Below are 16,322 nucleotides of genomic sequence, written 5' to 3'. Positions count from 1 at the left end.
GTTAAGTAGCTACTTCTAACACTATTTTATAAAGTAGTAAGTGTCTCTTAAAGCAACCAAATGAATTCACATACAGTGCTGTCCTAAGGCTCCTTATTAAATAAAAACTGTATTTATTCGTATGGTCTAAAATGTTGGAGGCTTTGCAGAGGTTGCATAAGAGAAGATTTTTATTGCAAATTTTAATAAATAATTTTGTAAACTTCACGATTTTAATATTTGTTGAAAAGGATACTGTTTAGGGGTGCCTGGGTGGCTCAGTCAGTTAAGCGCCTGTCTCTTTTTTGACAGAGAGAGAGAGAGAGAGACAGAGCATGAACGGGGTAGGGATAGAGAGAGAGGGAGACAAAGAATTCAAAGCAGGCTCCAGGCTCTGAGCTGTCAGCACAGATCCCAACGCGGGGCTCACACTCACAGACCGTGAGGTCATGACCTGAGCCAAAGTCAAATGCTCAACCGACTGAGCCACCCAGGCGCCCCTATGTCTGACTCTTAATTTCAGCTCAAGTCATGATTCCAGGATACCAGGATCCCACGTGGATCAGTGCGGAGCCTGCTTGGGAGTTTTCTCTCTCCCTGACCACCCCCAACTCGCTCTCCTGCTCTCTCTCTCTCTTTCTGAAAATAAATAAACATTAAAAAAATGAAGAAATAAATAAAAAGGCAGTATTTAGAGTCAAATTACAATACAATATGAAATTATTGATAAAAGTAGATATCACTAATTTTTATTACTTACTTAATTATTTTAAACACATAATGAATGAGGGTTTTTTCTTAATAGTACATATTTACTGAGAATCCCTACCTTTAATGATTTTTGTTGTTCTTGTTATTATATTTTCTTTAATTGCGTTACATTCAACCTATGGGATACCACTGTGACATATTGGTAGATTGCCATTATCTGCTATAATTTATCCTATTCTAGGTCCTGAAGGTTGGGGCCTAGAATATTTGAATGCCTGTTGTATGAAGAATGCAGATTTTATATTAGGAATGCAATAGTAAATAAAACATGGTCTCTACCGACAACAACTCAGACTCTAATGGGAAATGAAAGACCAGTAAAAATGTTATTGGAAAAAAAATCCTTGCTGAGGAAGTCTCAGATCATTATAAGCAAATAGGAAGCACATGAGAGGGACACTAAAAGTCTGTGGATCAGATCAATTTTTTCTTTCCTTATTCTCTGTAATACAGTTTTAGGAGGAATCTCTCTTTAAGAATTGTATACAGTTCAGACATTATAAATTCATATAACCATTTTGTAAGCTATGGGAGCACAGTATCACAAGTGGTTTGAATTGACAGTTTAAATCATTTGTTTTGAACCAGTAGTTCCACATCTAGGAATTTCCCTAGATAACAAATATGTGCTCAAAGATATGCATACAAGAACATTCACTCCAGTATTGCTTTGATAATGAGACAGTGCTGCAACTACATGAGAGTGTGCTGCCTTTAAGATGATGCTGTGGAACATGTTTAATGGCAGTGAAAGATATTGTGTGTGTGTGTGTGTGTGTGTGTGTGTGTGTGCATTCAGAGTGGTTACCTCTAGATGATAATATTGATAACAAAATTGAAAATTATCTATATTTCATTTCATATGTATATATACATTCTTCTAACAATAGACTGATCTTTTTTTATGTTTTGATATTTTATAAAGGCCATTTTATTTCATATTCCTCTATAGGGTCCCCTATAAAATTGTGTGTAAATTGACTTCCCTACAGAGGCAAATATTCACAGACCTTAAACTAACTCTCCCTCTCCTTCTCCTTCCCCTCTTCCTTTCCTCCTCACCCTTTCTCCTTTCTTTCCTTTCTGCACCTCTCTTTGGCCCCTCATGACAATAGTCAAAATCCCCAAAATGGGTCATAATATCTAGCTCCAAGTGTCCTAAATATTTCTTGCACTTGATTGTGGAGTTGTCAAAATTTGAAAATATTCATTCATTCTATTTCTGGTATAATCAAAACATTCCCATGACTGGTCTTAATTGCAATTTAATTTCCCCACCTTGTCCTAGCTAGAAAACATTCTTGCTGATTTTATGATTGTGTAATAAAAACTGAGTCTCATGTAACTTTCCAGACATCCCACGAAGTGGTTATTTACTCAAAATCTTCACAGTATTTATGTTGCCCTCTTGCCACACAATTAGTGAAACATTTATTCATTTTTGAGAGAGGGAGACAGAGCATGAGCAGGGGAGGGGCAGAGAGAGAGAGGGAGACACAGAATCCAAAGCAGGCTCCAGCCTCCGAGCTGTCAGCACAGAGCCTGATGCAGGGCTTGAACCCACAGACCATAAGATCATGACCTGAGTTGAAGTCGGACACATCACCGACTAAGCCACCCAGGTGCCCTGATATTTTCCTCTATTTTATGAGAAATAGTTATTACTATTTCTCTAGATCTAGGACAGATGTTTTTTTTTTCAATATTAATTGGCTGGTCAATGAAACTTTCTACTTTCTGCAAAGTAAAGAACTTATGAATCTCTTTTTATGATTCTCATTCTGATTCATTGTATCTAAATACTCTCCTTAATTTTGGTGGTAATATGGACTTCAGTAACATTAAATCAACAAGCATTTATTAATCATCTACTTCAAGATCACATAATACCAGGAACATTTGGGAAACAAAGATAAATAGGAAAACTCCACTGAATTTGATGAAGCTGATTATTGCTTCATTCTAAGACAAAGCCTTGTTAATAACTCTTCTAGAGGCCTGCCCACCACAGCTACTCCCTCTTCTGGAGAAACAACCAAACTTACTGGCTTTAAGTCAATTATCCTTGACATAGATTTCAAGGTGTTCACAGACACCTGACACATTACTAAAATTATAAACAAAAACAAATGCACATTGTATGTGATAAAATAGGTTTTCGTCATATTCTCTGAGCCAGTGATTCTTTTTTTTTTTTTTTTTTTTTTTTGAGAAAGAGAGAGCACAAGCAGGGGTGGGGCAGAGGGAGAGGGAGAGGGAGAGAGAGAATCTTAAGCAGGCTCCAGGCCTAGCGCAGAACCTAACGTGGGCCTCAGCTGGATCTCACAACCATGAGATCATGACCTGAGCTGAAATCAAGAATCAGACATCTAACTGATTGAAGCACCCAGGCCTGAAGTACATATTAGGAGTTTCTTGGGAACTTGTAGAAATTACCTATGCCAGCAACTCATCCAGACCAAATAAATTGTGATGTTTTAAGCGTCCCAGATTCAGAAATATCTTGAAGGGGCCATTCTAGATATGGAGGCCATATTAATAGTGGGCCACAATGCATCAGGTATGCAAAACCTTGGCAGTACAGGGTCTTATTGCCCCAAATAATCCATTCCAAATGGGTTATGATTGACAGCAAGATATAAGTGAGTTTCCTCTTCTCATATATGCTAAAATCCAACCTAAAGGAGGGAAACTTAGGAAGATTAAGAGGTGTGTGTGTGTGTGTGTGTGTGTGTGTGTGTGTAAATTAATTCAGTTGACCAGATATATGTAATAGCATGATTTCTGTCTCAGATATTGACCTCCCCAATCTCAGCAACTTGATTTGTAATTGAGCTTTGGAGAAAGAGCTTTGGGGGCTGGGGGCTGTAGGCTGAAGGACGAGAATGATCCTTCTACTTATGCATTGATTACATAGAAGCTTCAACTCCATGAGGACCCCAGAGAACACAGTGTTCTTTGGGTACTCAGAGAGGCTGCCGCATCTGAACAAGAAATAGCAGCATAAGGTTCGGTATCAACATTTCCCTGAAGGTTGAGTGGCAGCTTTGGCCAGCAGGGAGAGACTGGATTCTCAAGTGTTGTTGCAGGCTGTGAGCATCAGTGCAAGGGTTTGAGGCGGACAAATGGGAGAAGGCCTCTCATGAATGCATTTGAGGGACACTCAAATATATCAGGGAGAGATTTAGGGGGAAGGGACTGAAGTTTTGCCTCAGCAGGTGGGGACCAGAATTATTAAATTCTGAGTTAATAGTATGATTCCATTTTAAGTCATCGTAAGTTAATTGAAGGTTGGGGAAATTTGGTTGTAAATAAATGTTTTTATTTCCTCCTCTAAACAACTTTGTGACATAGGTAGATTGTGTCACCACTTTTATGGGTAAAAAACAAAACAAAACCTGGTTCTTTAGTGTTCAATAACTTGACCGAGGTCATTCAACTATTAAGAACCCAGTTCTGTTTGAGTCTAGTGGTATACAAGTTCATAATACTGCATTCTTTAAAAATAATTATTGAGTGTTTGTTATATACCATACACTTTCCATAGCAGAACAAACACACTGAGAAATGCTCTCGGCTTCTTAGCTTCCAGTCTGCATTTAATGAGATTGTGAAATGTTTAGGGTGTGAATAAAGGAAGTGGGCCAAAGTGTGAGATTCAGTGCAACTATTAATCTTGAAAAACATAATAGTGTCTAGGGGAAGGAGTCTATATATTATTTCATATACTACGCATAGACTTCCACTTCAACACGTTAGTATTCCAATTTCTATGAATGCTGATCTTACTCCCAGATAAAATCTGTCTTTTCTCTGCACATGGCTTAATCCTGGGGAGGAATCTTGCGACATGGAGATTGGCTTTATGTCATAGCTCATCTTATTTAATTTTGCCCTGTTGTTTTCATATTTATTCCAGAATATTAATAATTTGTAGTATTTACTAAGCCAAACTTTATACAATGAGGAATAGTATGTAAACAATATAGAATTGTCACTGAGTCCTATGTTACAGACTTAATTTTTTGATTCAACTAAACTTCTTGAGGTTGCCGAAAATAACTGTTTATAAATAAAAAATAAAAATGTGCAAAATCAAGAACCCACTGCAAATAAAGACATATTATAAGACCACATTGTTTTTGATTGCCAAGGTGGCAATTAGGAAATACTTTACCCTTGGAGTATACTTACATTTCTGGGATGCCCGGGTGGCTCAGTCGGTTAAGTGTCAGACTTCAGGTCAGGTCATGATCTCTCAGTTCCTGAGTTCCAGCCTGGATCGGGCTCACTGCTGTCAGCACAGTGCCCACTTCGGATCCTCTGTCTCCCTCCCTCTGTCTCCCTCTCTTTCTCTGTCTCTCTCTCTCTCTCTCTGGAAAATAAATAAACATTAAAAAAAATTAAAAAGAGTGTACTTACATTTCTGCTGACGCTGTAACAGTTAACTTCCAGTCACTAAAGTTCTGTTATTATAGCCATTTGCTGCTTTTGATCAATGGTATTTGGCATCTAAAAACTATATTTGTGTGGTACACATTTTTTAATAAAATAGAACCAGTTATAATTTTTATATGTGGTGTTTATTGTCAAATAAGAGGGTCTTACTTATTTTAAAGAATAATTATTGATCACAGAAGAACTATAAGTGGAAATTTATTTTATTAATTTGCCTGTGGTTCTTCCCTGCTGAGGATATTATCTTTATTCTGTCTCACGTATAAATGAATTTTAAGACTGACTTAGAAATGAATAGTATGATCCCAGCAGAATTTTTGTTATGTTCTATCCTTAGTCATTTTCATGGTAATGATGACTGAATATTATATCCCATATCTTTATAATCTCTATACTAAATATAGAAATACTCTTTGAAACCAAGTAGAATGGAACATTTGAGAAAAATTGCATAGTATTTAAGATCCGCTTAGATGTCAGTCATCAGTTTATCATTTGCTGGCGGTGTAGCCCTACACAAATTACTTAACCATTCTGAACCTCAATTTCTTATTTGTGAAATAATGACAATAATACATGGGACTGCTCTGAAGATTAGATGACATGATGTATGTAACAGGCTAAGAAAGGAGCCTGGTCCATCGTGTGGGTAATTGATTGCATTATTGGTTTAAATTTTTCACCCCTTCTTTGGTCATGTGACTTTTCATTGTCTCCCACTGAAGAAAAAAATGTATATTTTCCTGATGCTTGGCTTTAACCAAAAGAATAAAGAGGAAGTGAGTGTTCTGGATCTTAGTGTAGACTTTGAAGTCTCACATGTTGTGTTTGTACCCTTATGCTTCTGCTAACTCTTGTATAAAGTATTATCTAGTTAGCAGAGAGGTCTAATGAAGATTAAGAGTCAGTCACTCCAGCCAGCTCATAGACCTGCCTTGAAAAGTAGGACCATGCTGGTGGCCACAGCCTGAAACAGAAACTCACGCTGAGCCTATATCCCCAGATCAGCCAAACCCCAGGCAACCCATAGATACATGAGCAGTAATAGTTCATGGCTTTAAGCCACTGATTTTAGAGGTAGTTTGTTATGCAGCAAAAATTGACCAATACAGTGTATGATCAATAAAGATTAGCTATTGCTGTGATTATTGTTTACTATCATTTGAAATAAAGCCCAATAAAAATAAATAAGGCAAAGCGGTCCGATAATCAATAAGGTACAGAATTCTGTTTTCCAAACCTGTGGGTTTTTTTTTTAAAGAAATACTGTTTTATCTACTCCTGTTTATTTTCTGAAACTGCTGTTGGCAGACAGCACCTTCTTCAGGAAAAGGAAATGCAAATACTGGGGAAGAGTTTTGTCTAATCTGCCACTTCTCCAAGGAAAATAGAGTCCTATAACAAACAATCTTGTGATCACAGATATATAAATGTAATGGTGATGCTACAAATACATCACATATGCAAACTTCAAATACATATCTCCCTCCTACTTATTCTTCCACAAATATTCTGCTGCATCTCACAGAATGAATTGGAACATTTCTTCCGGAAGCCTCAATCTGTGGCTCCCTGCAGAAGCCAAGGCAAAAATATCCATTTGAGCTGTGACAGAGGGTGGGGTCAGGAGACAGAGGTTTTCACAAGAAATTAAAGGGCAGGGTCGGGAGAAAAACTGAAGGCAGAGGTGCTTAACTAACCCAACTTTTAACTGCTCACAAATGTGAAGCTTTTAAAAGCATATAAAAATAGAATGTCCTTCAGCAGAATGCAGGGTACAACTTGGATTCCTCTTTTTGGGGGGGTTGTATACTGTATGGATATTTAGCATGTAAACTGGAGTAGTTTGTGGGTTTGGGTGTAAAAAAAAGACTGCCTGATCAAATCTGCTTTAAAATACAAATAAAAAATGTACTGTAATCCTGCACCGATCTGATTAGATGCTCTCAGAAAGGGGGAACAATCTTGTGATAATAGACAAAATAATAATAATAATAATAATAATAGCAGTAGTAAATGGTTTAAAAAGCTGTCCACCATTAAGTTACATTGTGAAACCCAGAGAGAAATTGTAGTTTGTTTCTATATATTGCTTTGCCCTTCAGCTCAGCTGTTGGCTCTGCATTAATATTCAGGCAGCATCATTGCCAGTCCTGGTGATTCACTGAGGTATTATGAATATGCAAATGAGCAAGTGCTTTTTATGTCTTTTTTTGTCTTTCTTAGATGTCTGAAGGACTAATTGGAGCCAATCAGCTACTGATAATTTGTACATAGATAACTATTGCTCTGGAACGTAAAACCATTTAGTAATTATTCTCTTGCTAGGCCAAAGGTTTGATTTCAATCAATCTCTTCAAAACAGTGTTTCCAGTATTCTTTCAAATTGATTGACTTTGAGGTTAAAGTGTCATATTATTTTAACTTCTTAGATTGTAATGACAGCATTTTGGAGTGAGCTGTACACAAAGAGTAGAATTGGTATTAGTCACTCACTGTTTATTTTTCTTTGAGTCTTTATTAAGTTTCCCTGATTATTTAAAAATCAAGGATGCAGGGGGTGATGGAGTGTTCCAAGTAGATGAATTCTAGAGCTTCTGAAATACAAAGAGAATAGACAGAAAGGAGGTTGTGGGAGAGAAAAAATAATAATTTCTCATATTCAACAGTGGTTCAAGCTTAATTTTAAAATCACATGAGTATAAAAAAAACTAAAATAACATTAATGCAATCTTAATGATGTACATTAAGGAAAAAGAATATACCTTGACATTTCTGTAAAACTTATTTTGGCACAGACAAGAATAACTTACCAAGATAAATAAAAGTATATAATAAATGAACTAGGTAAAATTTAATATAAACTTGGGAGGCTCATATTACATCTAAAGAATTTTGTAATGCAAAAAAATAATTTTAATTTAGTTCTCCATCAGTGTGACACAATTAAAAAGAGCTGCAACAAAATATATGATATTTCTATTATTGTGCCCCATGACTAAAACATTAATGGTCATTTTCTTTTATGTACTAGCACCGTCTCATTTCTATGAAGAGATAACTTTCAAATTGCCACTGCTGCTGAATGTATATAGAGAACTACTTTATGACTATGTGAAATAACCAGCATTCTGCTAATATTTAGCTACTTTGATTTAATTGAGAAATGATTTCAGCTATAGAAAATACTTTTTAAAATAATATTATATAGTTAGGTGATTTCTCTCTACCTAGAAAATGGACGTTTTTAAGTCTTTTCCCCCCCGGTTTTTTATTAAAGGGCAAGTACTAGGTAGTTCAGCTTCAGTCACATTCTGTTTTGTTTTTGTTACTGCTTTTTTTGATTTTTTTTTTGTTTGTCTTTTAAATCTCATTTGGAAACAGAAAAGATTTATTTCTTGCCATTGTTACATGTACCACTCAGGTTGTTAGGGGAGCTCTGTTAATTGCAGGTATTTAGACACCTGGGCCGATGGGGGCTCCACATTCACATGTGCCTGTCTACTTGCCATGACAGAGGGGGAGCAGTTCTGGGGGGTTTGGTACCAGCAATTAAATGCTCATGCCCCGGAGTGACACATGTCACTTCTGCCTACCACCCATTGACTGCAATAGTCATGTAGCCACAGTTAGCTTTAAGGAGTGGAGAGAGAAAAAAAAGAATAGTCTCATGTACCTCAAAGAAAACAGAGAAAAGGAGTATTTATGCACATTAATAATTTCAGCTTTATGACACAGTGTTCCTGCATTCTCAATAGAAAGGCCATGTTATTTACCAAAGTCATATTTCATATTAAAGAAAAAATACATAAGACTCCCCAATAATCAGTAAATTGGTAAAAGCTGAGACATGTTAAAACTTTCCTGGAAAAATGTTTGTATGTGTGTATTTTATTATTATATGTCCTATGACTGACTAAAAATCATATATATGTATATATGTAAGTATATAAGATTGTATATTATATATAAGTATATGAATATTATATATATATATTTTCTCTATATTTGGACCTGGATTGAGTTGAGGCTAGATATGCAGGTAGTCAGCAGGAACCTCTATTACAAATGAGACCTAAAATGTCAATGAAAATGTAAAGAATTAGAGAAAATGTATTTTTCAGAATTCCTCTTTAGAAGTATACTGAATACAATTGCAGGGCATGTTTTATTTTCACAAGCCATTTGGAGTGAGACTATTAAAGTGTAGGTAGAAAAAAGACTATTCTTGTCCGAGTTTAGAGTGCTTTAGCTTTTAAAAACTTTTTAAAAGTTTTTATTTAAATTTCAGTTAATTGGGGCGCCTGGGTGGCTCAGTCAGTTGGGCGTCCGACTTCAGCTCAGGTCACGATCTCGCGGTCTGTGAGTTTGAGCCCCACGTCCGGCTCTGTGCTGATGGCTCAGAGCCTGGAGTCTGCTTCCGATTCTGTGTCACCCTCCCTCTCTGCCCCTCCCCCGTTCATGCTCTGTCTCTCTCTGTCTCAACAATAAATAAACGTTAAAAAAAATTTAAATTTCAGTTAGTTAACATGCAGTGTAATATTAGTTTCAGGTGTACAATATAGTGATTCAGCGCTTCTATACATCACTTGGTGCTCATCACAATGAATGCACTCTTTAATCCCCATCACCTATTTCACCCATACCCACCCACCCCCCCACCCCCCGCCCCACCTCTCGTCCGGTCACCATAAGTTTGTTCTGTATAGTTCAGAGTCTGTTTCTTGGTTTGCCCCTCTCTGTCTCTCTGTCTCTCTGTCTCTCTCTCATTATAGTTAACTCTTTAGTGAAGAGTGACAGCACAGGAAAAGACTGAATTAGATTCACTTCCTGCTGCTTGAGTTCTTGCTCCAGGAGAAATGAACAAATGGGAAATTTCAAGCTATGAGCTCAGTATTACTTTAATAGGGAGAAACAGCGGTGCCTGGGTGGCTCAGTCGGTTGAGCATCCAACTCTTGATTTTGGCTCAGGTCATGGTCTCATGGTTCCTATGATGGAGCCCCACACGGGACTGCACTCTGACAGTGTGGAGCCTGCTTAGGATTCTCTCTTTCCCTCTCTTTCTGCCCCTCCCCTGCTCTCTCATTCTCTCTCTCTCTCAAAATAAATAAACTTTAAAGAAAATAAAAAGCAGAAGAAACAGCCATCAAACCTACATTTAATTTATTTTATTAAAATAACATAATTGAGGAACCATCAGATAACTGTATTTTGTCAAACAATAAAAACAAAGTTAAAACTCAGATCGAGACAAAAGGAGGAGGGTGACAGTCTTTTTTTCTTTCTTTCATTCTCCTTCATTTAACATCTTTATTTTTTCCAGCTTTATTGTGGAATGATTGCCAAATAAAAATTGAATATATTTAAGGTGAACAATGTGATGCTTTGATGTACATATACCCTGTGAACTGATCACCACGATGAAACTGATTAACATATCCATTACCTCATATAGTCACCACCATTTTTTTCTGTAGTGAGAACACTTGAGGTCTCTTAGCAAATCTCCAGTGTATAATATATTATTATTAACTAGAGTCACCATACTATACATTAGGTCTCCAGGAGCTAATCATTTTATAACTGAAAGTTTGTATCCTTTGATCAGCTTCTCCCATTTTCCCTAACTCCTCAGTCTCTGGTAACCACCATTCTACTCTCTGATACTATGAGTTCCACATTTTTTGTTTGTTTATTTTGGATTCCACATATAAGTGAGATCATGTCATGTAATATTTGTCTTTCTGTGTTTGACTTCTTTTACTTAGCATAATGTTCTAGGGCTTATCCATGTTGTGACAAATGGTAGGATCTCCTTTTTCTTTTTTTTAAGGCTGAATATTCCATTGTGTGTGTGTGTGTGTGTGTGCACACATACACACACACACACACACACACACACACATATATATATATTACATTTTATTTATCCATTCATCTCTTGACAGACTCTTAACTCTGTTGTTTTCATATCTTGGCTACTGTGAATAATGCTGTACATGACAATGCAGCTATCACGGCAGTAGTGATTTTCTTCCTTTGGATCTATACCCAGAAGTGGAATTGCTAGATTATATGGTAGTCCTAGTTTTAATTTTTTGAGAAACCTTCATACTGTTTTCCACAATGGCTGCACCAATTTACATTCCCACTAACAGTGTACAAGGGTTCCTTTTTCTCCACATCTTGTAAGGGATTTCTAACAGTAACAATAGAGGATCACTACATTGTTTACAAACAGCATAGAGCCAATGAACAATGATCTGACTGATGTCGGTGAGTGGCATATAATTATTTTAGAGACAGGGCTTTAGACAAGCAGATTTGTCCTTCTTCTGACCCTTGCACACAACAATCAAGTTGTCCTCCAAAAAAAATTTGAACAAATATTGGGGCTCCTGGACGTCTCAGTCAGTTAAGTGGCCGACTCTCAATTTCAGTTCAGGTCACGATCTCATACTTCGTGAGTTCGAGCCCCGCATTGGGCTGTGTGCTGACATCTCAGAGCCTGAAGCCTGCTTTGGATTCTGTGTCTCCCTCTCTGTCTGCCCCTCTCCCACTTGCACTCTGTCTCTCTCTCTCTCAAAAATAAATAAACGTTAAAAAAATGTTAAGCAATGAGCTTACTTTCTCTGCATTTATCCCTTATTTTTCATTTCTTAGGAGCTGAATTCCTAATGATAGTAAAAAATTTTAATGGTGACTCTAATTTGCTGAAAAATAATTCAGCATAGGCAGTTTATACATTTTAACTTAGGAATCTCTGCTCCAGGGAAAGTCAGAAATCACTTTTTCAAAGAGGAAATCCTTCCCTCCAGAGGCAATGATTACAAACACATTAACTATCTTTGTCTTTGGTTATATCCATATGTTTTTCTAATCACCACATTTCATATCAGAAATGATTTTCCATTGATTAAATTAGTGGCTAGCTTATTAACATGGCACCTGTTAGAAATTGGTGATAATTGATGAAACTAAAAGCTTTCAACTTATATGAATTGGCTAAAATAATATAAAGACACTCTCAACCCTTGAATAAATTGGACATAAAATCCAGCAAAGTTTGTAGCTTCTACTCTTAAGGATGGTGCCACAGATGGTCTGTAAGCTATCCCGTGTCCTGCCTTTGGGTTAAAAGGATTCAGATTGCATAATACTGATGATAGAGTAACTAGGTCGTGCTTCTGGGATGTTGTCCAATGTTGAGTCAATATTTCTTGTAAAGGGTGGAGGGCACAGCGCCTAAAATGACGGAAAGCTAGGACTTCATTGAGTTTACAGAATAGGCTGTATGAACCATTTTTGCCTCTTTGCTAATAAGTGTTTCTATTATGAGGGAGCTTGTTCTGAGACGGGTTTCATAATAATCTGGTTACAACGTTGAAGGGAAATAGCTAATCCTTATTCATATAAGATATTTTGTTGACTATTATTTATTAAAAGCAATCAATAAAAACATCCCTGAGTTTTGCATGCTCACAATCATCCCCAGCAGAAGTAAATATTAATTAGTGGTGTCTCCATTTTTGCTATTTAACATTAGCAGAGCCCATCTACTAGAGCAATCTTTAAAAAATACATTACTCTTGTATAATTTATATTGACTAAACTTTCATAACTTCATCTTCATCTCAAAACTTGAGCTTCCATAAAAAAAAATCAAAGTAAATCAGCAAGTTATATCAGATAATAGCATCATTTTAGATGATGGGGTTATATTTTTCATTTGTATTATGTAAACCAAATTTATTTTCTGAAACATCATTTTATGTACCAGAAGCCATTGATTTAAGGTTTTAATCAATGTTATACAAATAACAACTGAAGAAAGCTTGTAGATGATAATTAAAAATGACAAATCCTTAGATAGCTGTAGAAAATGTTAAGAAACAACGTTCTCCACTAAATTTAAAAAGAAACACAAGTGAAACTTTATGCCTCTTGATTATTAACTCTCTATTTCCCACTTCCCTCAGCCCTGGTAACCACCATTTCAGCGTATGATTTTATGAATTTGACTGTTTTCGAAAGTCATGTAAGTGGAATCATGTAGTTCTTGTCTTTCTGCATCTGTCTTATTTAGCACTTATAGTCAACAATAATATATTGCACGCTTAAATTTTGTCGCAAGGATTTAAAAAATCAAGAGACAAAACCTAACTATTTTGTTCAAAACTATCCCCTAATTAGATCAAGGATCAATCGAGTTACTATCTGAATAAGTTAATGTTTTCCTAAAGAACCTAAGCACCTATTTTGTGAAGGCCATCTACTGTGTTGCATGCTGGGAATTCACTAATGAAAAAGACTGGGTTCTGCCCTTAAAGAATTCCAATCCAGCCAGACACCAATAAATAACTATTAATCATTATATAGTGTAATCAAAGCTATACTGGAGACAGTACTTTTTAGAAAAACTTTCCAGTATTAGTTTGGTATTTGTTAACTGAGAAGCTGTGGGTAAAGCATTTAACTGCACTGAGACTCAGTTTCTTCATTTTTAAAAGTGAGCTAATAATACCTATCTCACAGAGTATTCATGGTGTCATGAGGATTAAATACACAAACATTTAAGTGCTTATTTGAATGCCTGGTATACAACAGACAACTCTTAAGCACTATTTATGCATTAATTCACTGGATTGAGCAATTGTCTTTGATACCTCCATAAAACATACAGACAGATGTTCTTGAATGCTCCTGGCTACAATTCTACTCCCTACTATACCCTTGAACGTCCGTCCATCTCCATCAACTGAGTTATTTGCTTATCAAAGAGGCAGTTATGCTTTATCTCAAGTTTGTTGTGCCATTTTTACTTGTTTTAATTGTAGAATTTAATTCAATGTGAACCAAACAAAAAATTTAAGTGTTGAAACACGTTTTTGTCTATAAAACCTACGTTGAATTTTTTGGCTAACACTTGATAAAAGTGAGCTACTACAAGGCACTCGTATGTGGAAAGGCACTTTAAAAATTCAGAAAAATCATATTCTAGAAATATTTTTTACACAAAGTGCTTCCCAAATGTCTTTGTGTTCCCACTTCATTATTAATAATAAAAATACCCTACAACTAAAATGTCTGGATGATGCATATAACTCTGTAACTTCCATTTGTAAAATCAAACTGAAAAAAAAATGAAAAGAAAGAGAAACAGTCTTGGCACCACATCAAAAAAGTAAATGGAAGTATATTAAAGTTAAAATGAAGCATTATAAATTAAAATATATTGATATTTAAGCGAAATGAACATTTTAAAGTATACTTTATTTATTTATTTATTTATTTATTTATTTATTTATTTATGTAGTAACTGTTGTTATTTCCTCTGTATTGGACTTATTGATTAACTGACCAGTCACCCATTTCTGGCTGCTTCAGAAAAGAGTGTTTCTAGTGTAATCGAAAAATTACTGGTGGATATGAGTTCAAGGTAAAGGTTAGGGAAATGTTATTCTTGAAGAATGTCACAAATATAAGCATTGCAGGTGTTTGCATTATGAGCATTAATTTAAAAACACAGCTATCAATAGCATAGCCAAAATATTAACTGAATGTTTAAGCAAAAAAAAAAATGGCTTTCTCCCTTAAGAATTATTTTATTAGGATTTTTTTTTGTAAAATGTTAGGATTATTTGTGTTTGTTAATTCTAGTTATATTTCTTTTGTAAATAAATATAATTTAGATAATATTTTCCTGTAGCATTTTGCAGGGTTGTGATAAGATACATTTTTAACGTGTGATAAAATGCATTTTCCTACGATCAAATGAATATGTGGAAATCACTGCTTTCCAGCTACTAAATGAAGAGTGACCCTTTTAAATTTTATTTCCACACAAGTCAAAAAAATGAATCATATTATATACACCTAAACCCAGGGGAGACATGAGTCTCATAGAATGTGGCTAAATTCTTTAATAACGCATGGTCACTTTGCTTCATAGACTAATGTGTCAATGAATTGATCTCACTCGTCAGAAATGTTACCTAAGATTTTTTTCATATTTTTCTTCAAATTTTGAGGAACAAAAATGTATCAGAGTGCACATTTACTAGCAGATGCTGCATAAATCCTTATTCATAAATAATTTAGATCTTGAATTGACGAGAAAAATATAAGATTACAGTATATGTCACAGTCTTTCCACCTAAGTATATAACTGTATTCTTGAAATATTCCTAGTGCAGAGGTAATGTCTTTAAAAGTATTATATTACAGCAATGCAGTTCCCCAAGGAGGAGTGTTTATAAATATATGAATCCAGGTGATGCATTTTGCTGGTATTATTTTCTTGCCTTCTTCCTGGATTTGCCTTCATGACTTACAAAATATTTTACAACAAAATGAACCAACAGGAATTGCCATATTGAAGTAGATATAGGATCTAGTTATTCTGGCAACTATTATATGAATGTGTCTTTTATTCTTAAAACTAAAGTTATGCATACTTGCAGCAACATTATTTTAAATGATTAGCCTCTCCCAAATAATCTAAAAGTAAACCAATCTGTTTAGAATTATTCAGATTATGGTCACCTATAAAACATTTTTATTGATAATTTTTCTTAATTTTTTAAAAATTTTAATTCCAGTATAGTTGACATAGTGTTCTATTACTTTCAGGTGTGCATTATAGTAATTCAAGAATTCTATATATTATTTAGTGCTTATCAAGGTAAGTGTACTCTTCATCCCCTAGAAAAATTTTACATCCTAAGTTAAACATATACTTGTCAGCTTGATCATGTCTCTGTCTTTCTAACATTAGAAGTATGTATAAAAATCATTTTTATCATTGTCACTTCAGAGTAACTGTGATCAATTTAGATGAATAAAATCATCTACAATTCTAAAAAACGTTGTAAGCAGTTTGAAAATCTTCGGTCCTTGTGTTTTCTTTTAACCTTTAAACTGGATGATATTTTTGTCCTTCATTTTGTTTCTTTTACCCAAGGTTTCAATGGTTCTAATTTTTTAAACACTTTGCTCTGAAATAATGGTAGGCCAGGTCCGCATCATTCTGTAGAACTACATATTTCTGTCTTCGTACCTGCTGATGCATGATCAAGTGGTGGAATAATGAAATGCTTTCAAGTTGTTGGAA

Source organism: Acinonyx jubatus, chromosome X (assembly GCF_027475565.1).
Source record: "Acinonyx jubatus isolate Ajub_Pintada_27869175 chromosome X, VMU_Ajub_asm_v1.0, whole genome shotgun sequence".
In the NCBI taxonomy this organism is placed as follows: domain Eukaryota; kingdom Metazoa; phylum Chordata; class Mammalia; order Carnivora; family Felidae; genus Acinonyx; species Acinonyx jubatus.
The sequence above is the reverse complement of the archived record's forward strand: the minus strand, read 5'-3'. Positions refer to the sequence as shown.